Below are 7674 nucleotides of genomic sequence, written 5' to 3'. Positions count from 1 at the left end.
GTCTGCTCTTTACAAAATCTTCCAAATTTTGTTTTCATTAATTAATCTGATTTTACCTTCATTTTAGAAGGATATATTTTGTGAATATAGAAATCTTGGCTGACGTTTTATTTTCAGCTCTTTAAACGTGTCATTCTATTGCCTTCTGTCTTGCATAGCTTGATGAGAATTATGCCTTCATTCTTACCATCATTCTGTACTCATGTGTCTTTTACCTGGCTGCTAGTAAGATATTTTTCTCTTTTGGTGATTTTATTATGTTATGACTTAGTGTGTGGTTTTCTTTGTTTTATCCTGCTTCAGATTTGTTGCACTCTTTGGGCCTTTTGGTTTGTCTTAATCAACAAATTTTGGAAAAATTTTTGTTCACCATTTCATCCAGCATTTTTTCTGCTTTTCCTTCTGAGACCACAGGTGTGTGATACAGTTTGAGTTGACTTTTATTAAAGCTGTAAGGCCTGGATGTAAATCCTTCTTTTGCATATGGATATCCAAGTGTTCCAGCACCATTTTTTGAAAAGACTGTCATTCTACATTGAAATGCCTTTGCTCCTTTGTCAAAGATCAGTTGACTATATTTGTGTGGGGCTAGTTCTGGTCTCTCCATTCTGTTGCATTGATCCATTTGTCTATTATTTCTCTAATACCATGCTGTATTGATCACTGTAGCTATACAGTAAGTCTTAAAATTGGGTAGTGTCAGTCCTCTGGCTTTGTTCTTCCTCAGGATTTTGTTGGCTGTCCTGAACTTTGGCCTTTCCAGATAAACTTTTAGGATCAGTTCATCAATATCTACAACATAACTTGCTAGGAATTTCATTGGGATTGCATTGAATCTATACATCAAGTTGTGGGGAAATTGACATCTTATTAAAAATAATATAAATGATATTTAGTGTTCATATCCATGACATGGAATGTCTCCTCATTTATTTAGATCTTCTCTGATTTCCGTAATCAGAGTTGTACAGTGTTCTTCATCTAGAGCTTGTATATATTTATTTGGACTTTACCTGATTGTCCCAGTTTGAATGTATTATGTCCCCAAAACACCATTATTTTTGATGCAGTCTTGTGTGGGCAGACATATTAGTTTTGATTAGATTGTAATTCTATGATTGAGTGTTTCCATGGAGATGTGACCCACCAAACTGTAGGTGATAACTCTGATTAGATAATTTCCGTTGTGGCATGGCCCTGCCCATTCAGTGTGGGCATTTGTTAGTTCACTGGAGCCCTATGAAAGCTCAGACAGCAGGAGCAAGCTTGCTACAGCCAAGAGGGACACTTTGAAGAAAGCACAGGAGCTGAGAGAGGAGCTGCAGATGAGAGACAATTTGAAGATGGCTGTTGAAAGGAGATTCTTGCTCTGGAGAAGTTCAGAGAGGAAAAATGCCCCAAGAGCAACTGAGAGTGACATTTTGAAGAGAAGCTGCAACCTAGAGAGGAACATCCTGGGAGAAAGCCATTTTGAAACCAGAACTTGAAGCAGACACCATCCACATGCCTTCCCAGCTAACAGAAGTTTTCTGGGTGCCATTGGGCATCCTTCAGTGAAGGTACCTGATTGTTGATGCATTATCTTGGACATTTTATGACCTTAAGTATGTAACTGTGTAACCAAATAACCCCCCTTTATAAAAGTCAATCCATTTATGGTGTTTTGCAAAAGGGCAACATTAGCAAAATAGAACACTGAGCATTTCTTCTTTTAGTGCTAATGTAAATGGTATTGCTTTTAATTTCAAACTCCAGTTGTTCGTGCTGGTACGTGGGAAAGCAATTGACTTTTGTATATTAACCTTGTATCCTTAGTTCCAGGAGTATTTTTGCAATTCTTTGGAATTTTCTACATGGACAATCATATCATCTGCAGACCAAGGGGCTTTTATTTCTTTCTTCTGAATCTTTATATATTTTATTTCCTTTTCTTATCATATTGCATTAGTTAGGACTTCCATTATGATGTTGAGTAGGAGTTGTAAGAGGATACATCTTTGTCTTGTTCCAATCGTAGGGCAAAGCGCTAGTTTCTCACCATCAAGTATGATGTTGGTTGTAGATTTTTTCTATCTGTTCTTTAGTTGAAGCAGTTCCCTATTTTATGTTTTTAAGACTTGTACATATTGATATGCATAGCCATAAATGTATTATTTTTATTGATTTATATTGTTCCATTGTAAAACATACTAATGATAGACATTAATGTGTTCAAATATTTGGTTATAACAGAAACTATCTCTGAATATTACACATTTACCCTAGTAAACATGCCCATCATTTTCTCCATGGAAATTTCTGTTATTATGAGGAAAACATCTTCCATTTTATTGGAAAGCAATAAACCATTTTCTAAAGTGTTCATTTAAATTTAGTCTCCTTTAAGCAATATATAAAAGTTCCACATGCTCATAAATTAATGATTTTGACATTTACCATTAGCAATTTATTGAAATTTTAATTTCAATCTCACTAATTTTTTAAAATGATTGGGCATATTTTCTTTTGAGTATTGGCTTTTGTATTTCCTCTTTTATGAAGTCTGCTCAAATAGTTTGCCTTTTTTCCTATTGGATTGATTAGTTTTCCTTATAAACATTAGGGATGCTTTATATATTTTGGATATGAGTCCTTGTTATGAATGTGTTGTAAATAACTTCTCCAACTTTCACTTTTCTTCTTTTCAGTTTTACTCCTTTGATAGTATTCTCTATTTTAATATAACGAAAAAATCACTGTTTCCCTTATTGTTATTATTTCTATATCTAGTCAAAAAGATTGCCTCTGATTTAATTTGTAAATGCTATGTTATTTTGCCTCACAAATTTAAGTTTATTTTATCCCTGGAATTGATTTTGTGTATGGTATGTAGTAAAAGATTAATTTTTATTCTTTCCCTGTTGATCCAGTCACCCAAACATAATTGATTGGTATAAAAATATATGTCCCCATGATCTTCCGTGCCACTTTTGTCTTAAATCCATTATTGATATATGCAAGGGGTGTGCTTTTATGCTCTGTATTCTACTCCATTTCTCTGTCTGTCTCTACACCAACACACATTGTTTGAATTGCTATTAAGAAAAACAGCAACATACATTTGGAAAAATATTTAGCCTTAAGAATAAGCAGAAATGAATATTAAAAAATAGTTGGATGTCAATTGCTTATGAAAAAACTTTAAAACTCTTAAATATGTTAATACATAATGTTGGTAAAGTCGGCCCTTTACAAATGCTGCTGCTAACAAAGTAATTTGTCAATAATACTCAAAACCCTTATATTCATAGTCTTTGCTCTAGCATTTATTTTGCTAAATACAAGGAAAAAACAAAATGAAAACTCAAAATGATAGCTGTGATGATTGAATAATGGTGAAAAATATTTTGAAAAAATTATAAATTAAATTTAAATTAAAAGAGAAAGATTCAAAACTGTAACTGAACCCAGTGGATGGTTCTCTTGTAGGAGAAAAACATGCCCGAGAGTTATTGTTAATCAAAGAGGTTTAAAATACTGACTGAATAACTAATGCTGCAACGTAACTGCATTTTAGTCCGAGAAGTAAGGAGGCAGAAGCAAAGGGGAGAAAGAAGGAAGGAGGGAAGCAAGGAGAGTCTCCATTCTAATTGCCCCCCCATGTTTTACAGACTTTTCTAGTCAGAGCCCACTGGGGAGAGGCCCCAAAGGAACTCCAGAGACATTTGTTCTCTGTTGAGGAGATAATCACTGCTCTTCACTCGGGGGCTTCAGACACTCTTGGTCTAGATTTTCAACTAGAGGAGGGTGGGAAGAATGTGAGAACTGGCCCTATTTGCATTTGGGCTGATACTAAAGTTGACTCCATGAGTCTTAAGATATTCCCTGATGAGTGGAACTCAACCTTAAAAACCTCAGTGATGATTGCAGGTGTTCAGGCAGATTGCAGACATACTGGGAGAGTAAATTTTGTACTGAAAAGTGATGGTTGTCTTTAATATTGGTAACTGACTTATTTTTACTACATGAATATATTTTTCATTTTGTTTTAATATATGTCTGCTGAAGAATTCTCAGTTTTTAATTGTTCCAGCTGATGACAGAAAAAGCAGGTTTGTGGATCACTCAAATCAGTAGGTATTTCCAGACACATGGAATTGTTCAAGCCAACCTAAGAGAAATAATGTGGAATAAAGACTCATTAAAAGCAGAATATTAATACCCTGAATGAATTTTTACCAAGGGTGGGTAGGAACAGGCATTGCTCTAGGTATTATACATGTTAATTATTATAAGTATAATTAAGTATAATAATTAATTAATTATTATACCATGGAAGCATTAATCCTTAGAAGAACATGATAGAGATTATTATCAGTATTTATACAGATACAGAGGAGATTCAGAAATTTATCAGAGTTATCTGAATTCAGAGTGGGGAGCAGGTGTGGCATTTACCCTCAGATATATCCGACAATGAAGTTTACTTTCTGCCCTCTATTCTATACTGCCTCCACTGTTATATTTTATTTAAGAGGAATTAGAAAATAATTAAATGACTTTACTAATGCCACACACTGCTTAGTGACAGAATTAAACTGACTCCTACTTAGAATTTCTTTACACTACGTAGGCCTTTTCAGTTTCCAATGGGTCCTAGGAAGGTATTAGTTTTTCAGGAAAACTCATCTCAATGAGACCATTCTTTGATCTTCCAAGACTAACTAGACATGAAGAGGAGGCATCACACTTATCACTGAGTTCATGCTGTTGGGAATTCCTAACACTGAAGGGCTGGAGAACGTGCTCTTTGTCCTGTTTCTGGCCTTCTGCTTCGTCACCTTGCTGGGGAACCTGCTCATCTTCCTCACCATTCTGGCTTCCTCTAATCTTCACACCCCCACATATTTGACATATGTTTGACGTATTTTTGACATATTTTTCCCTTCTGTGAGTTCCCCCAAAATGATGCGTTACCTCATGGGACAAAGCTGCGTCATCTCTTACTGGGGCTGCGCATCCCAGCTCTTCTTCTACCACACCCTGGGTGGCACCGAGTGCTTCCTGTACACCGTGATGGCCTGTGACCACTTTGTGGCCATCTGTCGCCCTGCTGTGGTATACAATCATGACCCACCAGGCGTGTGCTGTCCTGAACCTGAGCACCTGTCTGAGGAGCTGTCTGCTTGCATCTGTCTCACAGGCCTCATCTTTCAGTTGCTCTACTGTGGCCCCAATGAAGTGGGCAATTTCTTTTGTGGTACCTATTACCAAGATAGGACTCATTGCCTGATGTGTGTGGCAAGCAATACTGTTACAAAAAGATTTTTTTTTAATTCAATATTATTGAGATACATTCACGTACCATACAATCATCCAAAGTGTACAATCAATTGTTCACATTACCATCATATACTTGTGCATTCATCACCCCAATCTATTTTTTGAACATTTTCCTTGTACCAGAAAAAGTGAAAATAAGAATAAAAAATAAAAGTAAAAAAGAGCACTCAAATCAACTCCCCTCTCCCACCATATTTTCCATTTAGTTTTTGTCCCCATTTTTCTACTTATCCATCCATACACTGAATAAAGGGAGTGTTATCCACAAGTTTTCACAATCACACTGTCACCCCTTGTAATCTACATTTTTATACAATTGTCTTCAAGAGTCAAGGCTACTGGGTTGGAGTTTGATAGTTTCAGGTATTTACTTTTAGCTATTCCAATGCATTAAAACCTAAAAAGAGTTATCTATATAGTGCATAAGAATGTTCACCAGAGTTACCTCTCAACTCCATTTCAGATCTCTAAGCCACTGAAGCTTTATTCTATTTCATTTCTCATCCCCCTTTTGGTCAAGAAGATGTTCTCAGGCCCACGATGTGAGTCCAGATTCATTTCCAGGAGTCATATCCCACATTTCCGGGGAGATTTACACCCCTGGGAGTCAGGTCCCAGGTAGTGGGGAGGGCAGTGAGTTCACCTGCCAAGTTGGCTTAGCTAGAGAGAGAGGGCCACATCAGAGCAACAAAGAGGCACTCAGGGGAGACTCTTAGGCACAGTTATAAGCAGGTTTAGCCTCTCCTTTGCAGCAATGAGCTTCACAAGGGCAAGTCCCATGATAGAGGACTTGCCACATCAAACCACCAGTCCTCAATATTTGTGAGAACATCAGCAACAATCCAGGTGAGGAAGCCCAACACCTCTGCATTTTCCGCCAACTCCTCAGGGGGCCCCTGCATATATATATTTATTCTCTGTCCAAATTACTTTGGGATGTGTTACAGCAATACTTTCGGGGAAGAAAGAGTCTTTATTGCCCATTGTTCTGTCATTTATTTTAGCTTCTTATATTTTGACAATATGTAATTTGGGGCATAGGAATTATGAGCCTTTATAATTTCACTGAAGAAGAAAAAAGCCTTTATATTTTCCTATTGTATTTCTAGATGTCCATTCTTTTATGTCTTAACTAACTCCTTTTTTCTCCAAACCTATTCTCTCTCTGACTCCTTTTTCCTGTTATTTAAAGACCCTGTGTTTCTTACCTTACTGCTTGTAGTGTATTATTTTCAGGTGTTTTCTCTCTATTTGTCTTATATGCCTAAAGAACCACCTTTCTCTTTCTTCTATGGCTATCCAGCTATGTTGCTTTCTTCAAAGGACTGCAGAAAGGAACACTGCTGAAGAAGTGTGTGCAGAGGAGGAGGATGGCATAGTCTTGGGGGGGGGGGGTTGGGTATAGACAATGATGGAGAGAGATGGACTTACTTTTCCTTACTCTTCCTTTCTCCTCAACCTTCATATTTGATCAGGAGTTTGTGCTTAGATCATTATTCTCTTTCTCCCCTTTGTCCCCATCTCCTTTCTCTACTCTGTAGTTTGTACTTTTGTTTTTAATCGTTCCCATATGCATTCCTTTTATTGGAAAATTTCCCCATATTTTGAGATATCTTTTGGAAATTTACTTTTAGATTATTGGTTTCTGATGTGATCATAAGTTTTGAAAAACCATTTTAATTAGGAGAGATTATATGATCATTGCTAGTATGTCACCAGAAGAGCTCAACTTTAATATAACATCAAAATAGAAACATGTTATTGGAAATATACTTCCTCTTCATGGAGTCCCAATTTTTGACTTACACTGTCTTGGTTTTGTTGGGGAAGATGCTAATTTTTTACTACCAGAATGTAGAAAGCTTGTTATTGCTAATATTTGGAGGGTAGCCTTTCTGAGCTCACGACCAGATCTCTTGTATATATATTCTATGCACACTATTCGTGTACATTCTGTTCTGTGTACACTATTCATGTACATATTTGGCTTTCCTGAAGCCAAAAGCTTCCAAAAAGCCTCAACTTTTCAAGGCTGAGCTCTTTTTTATAAATGATATTAAAAGTAACTGATACTTTTAGCAATTTGAATAAAAATTATTCTCCTTGGTATTCATGCATGAAAGGGAGATTTCACCTGGCCTTTGATTCTCCAGAAACTTCAGCATCTGTTAACCTAGGTAATTCAGTGGCTTGACTGTTTTCTCTTACTCTTACCAAGCCTCCAGTACCACCTGCTTGCACCAGCCTAAAACCTTAGGTTGATTCATCATACCATGCCTCTCATGTAGGTTAACGTCTATCACCACCATAAATGCAGGCCCTCCTCTAACTCCATCCCTAAATTCCCCATGC

This window comes from Choloepus didactylus, chromosome 6 (assembly GCF_015220235.1).
Source record: "Choloepus didactylus isolate mChoDid1 chromosome 6, mChoDid1.pri, whole genome shotgun sequence".
Taxonomy (NCBI): domain Eukaryota; kingdom Metazoa; phylum Chordata; class Mammalia; order Pilosa; family Megalonychidae; genus Choloepus; species Choloepus didactylus.
Note: the sequence above shows the minus strand (reverse complement) of the source record.